The sequence below is a fragment of the Marmota flaviventris genome, chromosome 4 (genome assembly GCF_047511675.1).
Source record: "Marmota flaviventris isolate mMarFla1 chromosome 4, mMarFla1.hap1, whole genome shotgun sequence".
In the NCBI taxonomy this organism is placed as follows: domain Eukaryota; kingdom Metazoa; phylum Chordata; class Mammalia; order Rodentia; family Sciuridae; genus Marmota; species Marmota flaviventris.
In genome coordinates, this window is record NC_092501.1 from 65,651,419 (window position 1) to 65,665,084 (window position 13,666).

General features: G+C 33.6%; 1 long non-coding RNA gene across 1 annotated transcript; it reads right to left on the bottom strand.

Annotated features, from left to right (window-relative positions):
• Window positions 1-364: 364 nt before the first annotated feature.
• Window positions 365-13,619, bottom strand: LOC139705433 (uncharacterized). The gene is made up of 4 exons (XR_011707325.1): window positions 13,588-13,619; window positions 10,463-10,568; window positions 9,303-9,368; window positions 365-4,832 (listed from the first exon to the last, which is right to left on the bottom strand). It is a non-coding gene; the product is annotated as an uncharacterized lncRNA (long non-coding RNA).
• Between the last annotated feature and the right edge of the window lie 47 nt (window positions 13,620-13,666).

Below are 13,666 nucleotides of genomic sequence, written 5' to 3' on the forward strand. Positions count from 1 at the left end.
AGTAAATAGTAAAATTCTGCTGAATAAATTGAAGAAAAGCATTGGAAAGACCAAATACTTAAAAAAAGTGATGATTAGCTATTAAAACTGCGCTGCTTACCATGTACATTTAATAATCTGATAGATGTAACTGTACTTGAAAAAAACTTAAATATGTCTATGGCATTTCGAAGTTGAAAATACTTTCTCATGCATTTCCAAATTGATCCGCACATAAACTGATTTAACAGAAAAAGAAAAATATAATTTTCTCTTTTAAACATAAGAAAACTAAAGCTCAAAGATTAATTAATCCAATATTGAAAAAATAGATTTTAAAAATCAATTATTTTTTATTTATATATGACAACAGAATGCATTACAATTCTTATTACATACATAGAACACAATTTTTCATATCTCTGGTTGTATACATAGTATATTTGCACCAATTCATGTCTCCATACCTGTACTTAGGATAATAATGATCATCACATTCCACCATCATTAATTATCCCATGCCCCCTCCTTTCCCCTCCAACCCCTCTGCCCTATCTAGAGTTTGTCTCTTCTACCCATGCTCCCTCTCCCTAATTTTTTAATTAACATAAATTTATTTATTACCTCCACATTCCAAGCAGTATGCTAGATGTTGGTTACACAGTAGTGAGCAAAGACAAGCAATTTGCCTTCACAAGATTTATTTCACATTATAGAGATATGCCAACAATGTAAACAGGTGAATAAATATATAATTATGATTTTCAGAAAGTATTGTATAAAGAAATATTGTTATTACTCAAGGTTCTCCAGGAAAACAGAACCAATGGGAGACCATATAAATGGAAAAAGAGAGGACTTATAAGGAAATGGTTCATGCAATTATGTAGGCTGAGTCTGCCCACAAACTGTAGACCCAGGATGGCTAGTGATGCAGTTCCTGTAAATGCAGGGAAGGACAATGTCCCAGCTCTAAAATATCCAGGCAGAAGAAGTGAATATTCCCCTACATGGCCTTTTGTTATATTCAGGACTCACTGGATTTGATCAGTAAAGACCATCTACCTTAGGAAGGGCAATCTGGTTTACTCAAGTCTATTGATCCAAATATTTTTCTTGTATAGAAACACCCTCACAGCCACATCCAAAATGTTTAACCAAACTCTGGTCACCACCACATGGCTCAGTCAAGCTGACATATAAAATCATCCATCTCATAAGTGATACAAAAATAGCTTGGAGAGGGCTTTTTGAAGATCTTCCATTGAGACCAGAAAGAAAGGAATATATCATGTGAGAAATAAGGGGAGGAGTGGTCAGGCAGGGAGCACATCATGTTTGAAGGCCTTGCACCTCCCATTTGCACTTTTTAATGACACTGCATGTGCTAGTTATTTATCCATTAATAAATATTATTTATTTATAAATAAATAGTTTATAAAGGATGAAATTTGTTCCTAAAGGAACTTCTAAATCTCAATCACTGGTCTTACTTCATCAGAGCATGCCCTTCTTGCTATGTTTAGTAAGGGCATTTACATACAACCATAAAGCAAGAAAGATTGAAAGAAAGAAAGGAGAAACTGTCATATTTAATACTTTTAAGTACATGATCAGGAAAGTTACACTATTAGAAAATTCCACTCTAGTCTGCAGACTCATACACATAAATTTTCAGGACCAAAGTGCCTCAGGTAAAGAGATGGAGACCACATCAATAAGATTTTTCACATATGGTGGCTCAGTTCTATGTTGTAAAATGTGACTCTCAGTTCTTTTACATCATAGCAAGAAGAAAATGCTTCTGTAGGATTTCCTGGTATGCAAAATTTTCTCTTTTAATTTACTTACTTATTTTTTATTTTTAAAAAAGTATACTCTGGATTACAGAAACTTGTTAGACTTTTCATAAAATCACTAAAAACATGTATAAGTACTTTGAAGTTTCAAAGCCTGTATTATTCACTATATAACAGTTTTCCCCAGAGGAAAGATTAAAGTATTTTGTGTGAAAATCAGAGAAATAGAAAAATGAAAGGAACCACTCAAAAAATGCCTCATTTTTATGCCAATCAAATAATCAACATTTCTATAAGTGTTTGATTTCAAAGGAAGCTATATATCTAGGGAAGTGAAGAGAAATTTACTAAAATGATTATGTACTTCCAGTGGGCCTTCTCTCCAATTGCAACTTAATGAAAGTTGATGAAATTATGAGCACAGGTGCATTTTATGTTACTGAGGTTAATTTGGGAATCTGAAACTCCAGTGTGGCAAATCTGGGGAGATTTTTTCTAGAGTAATAAAAGATGTGATAAGTACCTCTTATTCATCACATAATCAGTTTTGCATATAGACCCTCAAATCTAGGGTCTACAAAATAAATTTGGCTAATTCCACAATAAAGGTCTAGCCCCTCAATGATTACACTGAATACTCCAAGTATAGAAGTGTTAAGTAGTGTTACTGACATGAAAAGCTAACTTATAACACAAAGTGAGCAACTGGAATGATTCATGCTTGTTCCCCTGCCTCAAAATTTCTGTCTCTCGGTTTAGGTGCTTTCCTGTCCCATGTGTGTAAACATATTTTGTCTCTCTAGCAAATATTTGCTTATCTTTAAGGGATTCATTTTAGCATTTACCCATATTTTGGTGCTTCACTCCTTACAGATAGTTGGGAAAAGGACACCAGATGTTTAATTTTAAGCTTGAATTTAGAGGGTGTTTTGAATGGTATTAGCAATAAAATTGATGTTCTTTAAGTAAGCAGATTACCCTCCACCCCCATAATTTGGGTAGGTCCCTATCCAATCAATTGAAGGCTGGACTAGAACACAAAGACCAGTCTGTCAGACTGGTTGGTTTCAGGATTCATCCATATAGTTGCTCTTCTGGGTTTCCAGCCTGCTGACTCAAACTTCAGATTTTGGACTTAGCCTCCAAAATCATGTATGTCGATTAGGGAGACAAACTTGCTTGTAATTAATTCATTCTCCACATAGTAACCAGGAAGCTTATTTTAACTTAAAAGGAAATGTACATTCATGATTAAAATCTTTCATTGTCGTATAATTACCTATGGGGGGAAAATGTCTTTCAGTTGACCTATTAGCTATGTATGATCCAGCTCCTACTTTTAGCCATCTTCTCCTGTGTCCATACTGTGACCACATCATAACTTTTTTAGTCTTAGTGTTTTTAAAATTATTCCTATCTTGGAGTTTCTCACATGCTATTCTCTGGTCCTCTGACAGCTTCCCTTCTCAATATTTACCTGCCAGCCTTATACTAGACTGGGCTTAAATGTTACCATGTGAATCCTGGCTCTCAAAACTACCTGGGGCCTCAAAAGAGTAGCTATAATTTGTTGCCCTAAGTCTAGTAAAGAATCAAGATTCCCATTTTTTGAATACCTAGAGATACAAAATGAGTCAGATATAAGAACACAGCTAATAAGTCATCATTTGAGATCCTGAATACTTGGTTCCCTTTTCCATTTTATTACTTATTAACTGAAATTCTTTCCTACTCTCCTATTTATATTCAGATGTGTTAAATCTATTTGGGAGCTTTGGAGAATAGTTATGTACTGAATTAACACTAATACAAGGTGTATTAATTTAATCTTTTTGAAGTGATGCTTCATCCTTCTTAAAAGGAATAAAGGTTAATTAGGAAAAAGTTGCCAAAATGCAAAACATTTTTCCTTTTTCCCAAACACATTATTATTTCCACTTGATAAGGTTTATAGCTATAGTTCCTCTAGAGATGAGCCAACAGCCCAACATGTGGGAAAATTATAATGGTAAGTTTAAAAATACAGCTCATTAATCTTTATTATATCTATGAGGAAGGTACCTACTGGCATAAATTGCATTTAGGGTGAGATCTTGAGAAAACTAGAGGTCAAATTAGGATTCAAAAAGCTTTTCATCTTTGACCCCACTCTTCCTCTCAGGAAAGGTAAAAGAAAACAGGAAGACCAGCAAAAGAGGAGATAGAAAAATTACATCAACAGTGTTTATACTTTTGAAAATATCTAAAATATATTTATGTCATATCCAGCATAGTTAATTTATTATCCATGATCCTTTGTGTTAATGACTTTGGTTTTAACATATGATGGATGATTGCAGTGTTAATTGAAAGGCCCATCACAGGTTTTCCTGAGCTTTGGATTGATATAAATAGGAGTAATTTCTTTTAAGCACATGTAACAAAATTTCTTTTGCACAAAGATGAAAATAAGAGTCACTAAAAAATTTATTTTATATCCCTTGGCTAAAAGACAAACTTCAGCAGATAATTTTATATTATGTAGTTCAAAATCTGCAACAACTCCAGAGAGTTTCAGAATGTGTTTCTCGTTGCACTCAGTTCCACTCTGGTATTTTAAAGAGAAAATGCTATCACGATAGGAAATAAAGAAGTGTAGTAACATTATCAGTTATCATAGAGTTTAAGGTGCTCTAAAGGTCATTGAGCATGTTTCCTTCATTTTACACAAGGCACTTCAGCCTGTAGAGGTGAATCAGCTCATACAAAATCACATGTCTGGATGAAGGTGAACCCAAGACTAGGTATCTTGATTATGGATTCAGTTCTTTTTCTATACTTGATAGTACCTTGTTATAATGTTGAAGCTAAAATTAATTTCACTTAATAAAGAACTGAGATCATCAAAATTTCACTAGAATCTGTTTGCCCCACTTCCCTTTCTTTACAAGTAAAGTTTCCTTAGTCCAGAGGCGGAAGACTTTCTCCTTTTCTGTTCTTTGAATTCCAGTAATTTTGCCCTTCTTTTTCTTCATTTTCAGGTTTTATTTTCATTGTTTCCAATAATCTCGAAACCTACACATTCAGCATATAAGAATGTGACTAGCTACTCAAGCCCCAGATACAATATAAATACAGCAGGCATAAAATTCCATTAGTGGAAAGTGGATAATTACACATTCAATTTCAATTTAATTTTTTTTTCAGTAACAGAAATACTCACATATATTCCTTCTTGCATTTTGTTATTCATTTAAAATTATTACATTCATTTTGTATACACAGATTTTTTTCATAAGAAACAGTGCAGTTTCAAAAGTATTTATGTACGATTATATATTGTTACATTTAAATTAAAATGTTCTAGTTTTTAAAACTTTTGTTCTATTTAAGTAAATATCCCACATGCAGAAACACATATCAAATTGCCTTTCCTTCTTTTCTATTAACTGGCTCTATGTATACATTGCTTTATTATATAAAGAAGCACTGATTAAATAAAGGGAAGTTGTTAATGCAATATATGGTCCTCAGTCTTAAATACAAATTATTTTTTGCCTATATTATTAGTTAATTTTAATATTCTTCAATGATTAATTCTTCTGGACAGAGCAATGAGATAAAGCATTCCAGTTATCCAAATAACAGGAAATGTTATTTCAATCCCTAAGACCAAATAAAACATGATACCAAAATGAGTTTAGGAAATGCAAAAATAATAATAAATAAGTCCAAAATCAGGATCTGACAATGATAGTTTCTGGAGAGACCTCTCTCCTTAACTTCCAGTCTACCTCCTTTTTGCTTTATTCTTACTTGGTCTCATGACTTCATTCAACCTTAATTACCTCCTTAAAGATCTTATCTCCAAATACAGCCACTTTGGAGAGTAGGGCTTCAACATATGAATTCCGGTGGGATGCAATACATTGTCTTGAACTGACCAAAAATTTTTACACCCATTTCTTTAGGTTTGCTTTGATTCCTTTATCTTTTTTTTCTTTAGTTTTCTTTGTTATATTTATGCATCAGAAAAACAGATGAAGACTCAATTTTGTTGTTTATGTTGTTTTACCATGATATATTAAAATTATATCAAAATTATATATTATGTCATTTAAAAATAAATTCGGTATTCTAAACCTTAACTGGGATTATTTTTTTTCAGATTTTATGGATATTTGTTGAGCATCTACTGTTTATTAGGCTTTGTACTAAGAAAACTATGCCACTCAAGACGATCAAGGTCTAAGGGTGATGTCAGCAAGATATCAAAATAATAACATAAAGCCCTGGTTCTCACCACCTAAGCACCATCTAAAAATACATTTTCCAAAGATAATTCATAATTCCTGAAATAAGATGGTGCTGAAAGTTAAGAATCTCCTAATAATGAATAAGAAAATTCATTGCATTTAAATTGCATCGGTTCTTCAAGTCTTGCATAGATAATGTTTGGAAAGAAACACCCAAATTATGGCTTCTTCCTTGGGAAACAAAAAAGGAATGGAACATGTGTCCAAAATTCTGACTTTTCAAGGGGCTACCAGAGGATCGCCTTAAGAACTGAAGAGAATTCTATCACACTACAATGTCACTGAATCTTTATGACATTATGTTTGATAAAATAATCCAGCCAGGGGATGATGAATATTTCATCATTCCATTTATATGAGGTATCTTAAAAGTCTCAAACTTTTAGAAGCTTAAAGTAGAATTGTAGCTGACAGGAGCTGGAAAAAGGGGTAAATGGAAAATTGTTGTTTGATGTGTAGGAACTTCAGTTAAGAAGATGAAAAGGTTCTAGACATCTGCTGTACAACTATGAATATGTAGCTGACAATAATGTATTTCTCTCAAACATTTGCTAAGAATGTAAATTTCATGATTTTTGCTTTTACCACAATTTAAAGATTTAAAAAAAAAAGATGTTGTAAATCTCTCCAGGCTAGAAACCATTAAATACGTAGTTCTGTCCATATAACATTGTCCATAACTATATAATAAGAAATAGTCCAAGATGGTGGATAGAGAATGATATGGGAGAAAAGTAGAGGAGCACTTTTCTAGCCTTCCATGGCTACCAGGTCACCAGAAAAGACCTTCCAGAAGAACTGATGTCAAAGATAGAGACAAAAGAGTAAATGAAAATTTGTACCCCAGTGTCAAGTTTCAGAAGATGAGGTAGTATTTCAGTAAAAGGAGAGAGGATGTGAGAAATGTTAAGGGTAATAGAAAGCAGATTTTACTTTGGGGTAGGAAGCATGGGATAGTGAAAATTGAGAAGTAAAGTGGATAAAGAGAAAAAAGGTACCAGCAGAGTCAACATCATATTGGAACTAGTAAAATATGTAGAGATTTGCTCTTTCAAGTTTTTACCAAATAGATGAACTTCCACATTTATTTTATTTATACACTATATGATGCAGTCCACAATGTATATGGTGTGGCATACATTAGGTCTTCAAAATATGTATTAAGAGTTAGTAAAGTTCTGGGGCTCAAATCTCAGTGTGGAGTGAATACTCAACACAAAGTCCTGAGTTTTCCTACTTGCATCTGAAAACAGGCACCACATGCCCTGTGCATGTGTGTGTACAAAGGGAGATAGAGAAAACACATACACACACACACACACATACTCAGGTAGAACAATATATATCTGTTAAGGGCAATGTAAAATTTATACCTATACAGAAATATGTGTGTTTCCATGTGTTTGTGGAACCTATTCATGATATTGTCTTCAATAGCATCTTAATGATAGTTATATATATCTATATCTATATATCTATATCTATATCTATATATATATATATATTTTTTTTTTTGATAATTTTAATCTCAATTCCAAGATGTTTGTTTAATACTCTTTATATATAGTCACTAGTGAGTTTGGGCCAAGAGACTAAAAATATACACCCTTAGCATATTCAAAAAGTTTAGGACTGGGGTTTTTTGGCTCAGTGGTAGAGCACTTGCCTAGCATGTGTGAGGCACTGGGTCCGATCCTCAGCACTACATAAAAATAAATAAATAAATAAAGGTCCATTGACAACTAAAAATATTTTTTAAAAAAGTTTAGATGATAATGGTTGCAAACCTACATACTTTCTTGATCATCAAGGCAGAGTATATTAATTCAATGAAATATCCTTTAGATTGGGGACAGAAGTTCCAATAAAGGAACAGACTGCATTAACAGTTGGATGGGCATTAGCCATGACATGTTTGTCCTTGATATTCAAATATAATAGCCACTGGGTGAGATTCTCTCAACATGTGAACGTATTTGGAAAACCAAAGGTGTGTGACCAGCTGCTCACAGGTGAAAACTCTGTTGAGCCTTTCATATTTGGAAGTTCAACCTCTTTGACACATGCCCCACATATGCCATTTCTTAGGAAAATATACAGAATCCCCTATTGTTTTACACCAATTCAATTGACTTGCTGCTGTTTCCCTCTACTGCACAGCTGTGTCAAAGGGCCTGCATGCTGCCTTGGGAGATGCAACTATAAGCTTAATAGTAAACCATTTTTAATAGAGCACTGACTATGACTTCTAGAGAAACTGTTTAAGAACCAGAACATTTATAACTACAAGAAATCACAAATTATAAGCAAACTCTTTAATTACATTAAAAAAAAAATGTAAGTTTATAGAATTTAAATCAGTTACCAAAAATTCTACATTGGTTAGTAACATGAGTGGTGTAATTTCCAGTGTATAATACTGTTATTAAAATAGTACACTGACAACAGGATGTTGTATTTGCTGTATTTGCTCTTCCTCTTCCTTCCTCCTTCTTTCCTTTCTTTCTGCCTTCCTTCCTCCCTTTCTTCCTTTATGTATATAACCACTTACACACTAATTTACTTATTCACAATTTTGTTTTCCCAGTACCTAACATGTTCTGGTATCATTGCTAATTTTTATAATATGAAAATATAAACACAGTCATAAAATTAATAGCTAAGGATTTAGAAAAAAGATAGTATAGATCCATTTTTCTTTGTACCTCCTTTTTAAGAGTAATTATATATTCTGAAACTTATTTAACAGACAACAATAAGAGGATTCTAATATCTCAAAGGAAGGAGGAAGACAAGCTAGAGAGTGTACGACTTCATAAATAATGATGTGGTGAGTTCCCTGGGTTTTATTTTTACTTCTCATATACCCAGGTAGTAGAGAAGCTTGACACAAGAATAACCAATAGAGAAGAAAATAAGAAAAAAAATAAAAAAGGAGAAACACATTCAATCCTAGCAGAAGTCCTGAGAAAACAGAAATTCAACACACCTAGTGTGCAGATCCAAGCATTTCTCCCCCCCCCCCCAAAAGGGTCTCCTTTTGGTCCTGTTCATTAACAGTAATGGCAGTAGTAAATTCTTATTCATACCAGCTATCCATTCCTTATCCTGAACCAGAGCTTAAAGAGTGATCCCCTCTGAACAAAACCATAGCAGTAGCAAAGCCCCGTGTCTCCCTGACTTTAACCTAGGGAAAGGAGAGACTTAAGTCCAATGGCTTCTTCCTTACCCTAAAAGAATGCCCTGAGGTCCCTTAGTTGGAACCAGTTGGCATTACACAGGAGCTCCAGCAGCACTGTAAAACAAAGCAGACAAAATTAGCATTGCAAGGGTTCAGAAACTAAACTCTGAGAATTAAATCTCATGTAAGTATATTAAAATTTATACATTAAACTTAAAAGAGTGACTATCTACTAAAAAAGAAGACTTAGAGATAGAATCTCCTAACAAAATTGTCAAAATGTCTGGGATACATGAAAAAAATGACTCGTTATACCAAGAACCAGGAAAACCTCAGGAAGTCCTATAATTAGATAGATATTTTAATTGTCTCTTAGAAAAACACGAACTAAGGAAAGATGCTTAATCTCACGAGAAAACCAGGATAATGCAATTAAAATAATGCTATAACTTGAAAGAATTTTAATTAGTGGAGGATTTTTGAAGTCAATTTATTTGATTTAAAATTTTAATATGGAAAGTAAGTATCTTTATATCTCTTAATAAAAATTCACATCTATATATTTTAAATTGCAAGATCTGGGTGCAGGTGGTGTTTGCCTTTAGTCTTAGCACTGAGGGGGCTGAGGCAGGAGGATCACTTGAACCATAACTTTAAGATGAATGTGAGCAATAGGAGACTGTTTGAGAAAATAATAATAGTACTAAATGTAAAAAATAAACTAAGCAAAGAACTACCATAAAACCTCTTTAAATATCACCATTTTTACAATAGTACTGTACATCTTGACAATGAAACCATGAAAGCAAATACTGTAATCACCATGTTTTCAAAAAATTACTCACTGGGAAAACTAAAATAACTGTCCAAACCATATTGGTTTCAAACATAGGTATTTAGAGATAAAAGGGTTAATAAATAACTTATTTTTAATGCACATTATATAATAGAAATACAAACTCACCTGAGGATTTAGGACTTTCTTTTTTTCATAATCATCTTTAAACATTTCAAAGGGTGATTTCTATAGTAATACTGCAGTATTATACACCAGAGGGATATAAATAATATGGGGCAAAATCAGCATATCACATCCTCATTCTTTTTCTTTCTGAGTCAATCATTTTATGTATGTATGAAATGCTTGCTCTCTCTGGGTACATATTGATGACTATTGAATGGGAAATCCAAATCAACTTATTGCTTACCTTGAACCATGAAGAGTAACATATTACTCTTCTTGAAAAGGGAAGATCTGTACTGGTAATGCGAAATTATATTCCTTGAGAATTACACTGAAGCCATGGGAACAACCTAAACATGATTACAAGTAGAAGATACATAAAAATAAGTTTAAGACTTAAAAATAATCCCTATGGTGTCTAAGCTTTCATCATAGTGTTTTGGTTCATTACTGTCAGAAAACAAAGAGTAAGAAACTGGAGGTTTTGGCTGTGATTAGAAAAGATTCAATAGGCTTTCATGGGCATTTTCTCCTAGTGAGACATCCTTTCTCATGAGGGCTTTGCAATTTAGTTCAGATGGTCCGTGTCCAAATTGCATGGATGCTGAGCATTGTTAGAGGGATGACAGACTAAATAGGGAATTGAACAGTGTGTAAGTCAGAATCTATCCATCTGGAACTAGCAAGCCAAGGCAAGAATTGCCTTATGATCTGCAATTTAGATGCTAAACATGAAGATTCTTCCTGAAATGAAATACAATATCTGGATCTGAAAATTCCAGCAAAGCACAGCTGTAGCTAACATCCTACTAACACCGACTCTCTGCATCATAGTTCATGCAAGAACAGTTATGGCTTTCTGTGCTAAATGTTAAGCATCTGGAATGGTATTTCTTAATTGTTCTTTTAGTAAAGCCCCAAATTAGAGTCATAAGTCTACTGCAAGTTGACACTGAAAAATGAATGATCAGAAACTATAAAAGGTATAGATTATAAAACATACTAAACATTAATGTAATTGGAAGAGATAAGCTTATTGGAATTAGTCTGATGCATGTTTTATACATTAAGCATTTCCTTAATTCTTATATAACAGATTATTCCCAAATCGCTTCTGAAGTTATTCATATTCTGGCTTTTATTTAAATATGACTCAAAAGGGGCTCTTGGAAACATAAATTAAAATGTCTAACATTCACTTTGTGTCAAGCATAGGTTGAGAATTTTTCAATATTATTTTTTATGGTTTTCCTCAAGAAATATTGTCACATCATTACTATTCTTACTTAATAAATTATACGATTAAATTCTTGATAAAAAATCACAAAGGGACCAGGTAGTTAAACTAAGACTAAATTTAAATCTTATTCCAAAATCATGATATTTACATTTCCATGAACTGTGCTGTAAGAAATTTGACTAGACGCATCCTTAGGGGCAACTCCTTTTCTCTGATGAAATATGCTTTTCATAGCTAAGATTGGGTTTTCATCACCTTAAATGCATTCCCCAAACCTCTCGTCTTCCATATAAAGCATACATAGAAAATATAATTGTAGATGTAAAATTCTAAAATGTTGGTGACTGGGGTGACTGAAAAGTATTTAAAAAAAAATGTTTACACTGAGATATGCCCTCTTCAACTACTCTAATGTGTGAAATTTTCAATAAAGTATTTAAGATTTTATAAACAAAATATAAGACATTTTTGGGTAAAACACTACTATTGCATGTAGGTAGGAGAGTAACAAAATGTAACATTAAGCCACTTCAAATCAATTTTAAAAACATATATTGAGTACCAGGTCAAGAGTAAGTTGTTCATTATTCAAGAAAAAACAGGCCTTGAACAAAGGCTGAGTTTTATTATTAAAAACAACAACCACCACCACCACCTCAGATTTCACTCTAGTTGGAACATTCAGTAATGCAGCCTTTGATGTCAGACATATTTGTTTTAGATTTAGCTTTGCAACTTACTAGCTTTTGCTCCATTTTATTTTCCAATGTGTTAAAATCACATTACTGTTATTTTTATTTGTACAGTCCATTATCTATTTTTTATTTGTCCCAATTAGTTCATACATGACAGTAGAATACATTTTTGTGGGGAGAGGTACCAGGGATTGAAATCAGAAGCACTCAACCACTGAGTCACATCCCCAGCCCTATTTTGCGTTTTAGAGACAGGATCTCCCTGAGTTGCTTAGCACCTTGCTTTTGTTGAAGCTGGCTTTGATCCTCCTGCCTCAGCCTCCCCAGCTGCTATGATTACAGTCATTCACCCAACTGATTCTACTTTTTGACCCTTGTGAATAATGCTACCATGGATATTTATGTACAAGCTTTTGTGTGCATGTGTTTTCATTTGTTTTGAATACGTATCTAGCAGTGCAATTATGACTCCTATGGTAATTCTACATGTAACACTTGGAGGATCTGCTAGATTGTTTCCCAAAGCAGATGTACCCATTTTTCATTCCCCCAATCTCCATGAAACTTCCTCTATCTCTGAATCGTTATCATCACTTGTTACTTTTAAGTATAGCTCTACTTATCTTTTTGAACATATAGTATATAGTTATAATAATCACTTTATTGTCTTTGTTGATTCTACTATTTCAATTGTGATCAACAACTAACTTTGCTCCTCAATGTGAGCTTTCTTTTAAGTAAGCTTGGTAATTTTTAATTGAATGCCATAGCACATTGTATTTATTGGTTGGTGGAGCTTTTTGTTTATTTATGAGTATTTAATGGGTTTTGCTTTTTAAGTTAAGAGGCACTAAGGCAATGATCACTCCAGGCTTAATTATTGCCACTACTAGAGTAAGACTCCTCTGTGTATTCTATCCAATGCCCCAAACACTGTGTGGTTTTCCAGCCCGATTACTTAAAACAACTACTATTTCTGACCTTGTGTAAGCTCCAGTATCTTAAAACAAAACAAAACAAAAAAAACTTTCAGTAAGTTTCCTTAGACATTCTGCTCAACACTCAGTTGAATATTCAAGAAAACTGCAGAATTCAATTTCTCTCTCTGAGCAGTTCCATCTTCCGTACTCTGCAGGCAACACTACCTTCCGGAATTTCAGCTTTATCTTGTCAACAGATGATACTCTAGGCTCTGCTTGCACTGCATCTTTCAAAAGGCTTTGAAAGCAGTAAGCTCTCTGAGTCTATATCACTTGCTCCCTGATCAAAAGTCTTCCGCGTCTTGGAATACAGCCCCATTGTTTTCTTTCCACTGAAATCGTACATTTTTAAAATAAAGTGTGAATTTTATTTTCCCTGAAACCGAAAGTGAAGACAAGGCCTTTCCGCTTTCCTGCTAAAATAAGAAAAGCCCCACCGGCAAAACAAACTCACGCGCACTCTGTCCTCCACCGCCCACGACCTCTTGCGCAGGCGCATAAACCCTGCGCGCTCTCCGCGGCCTGGCCACAAC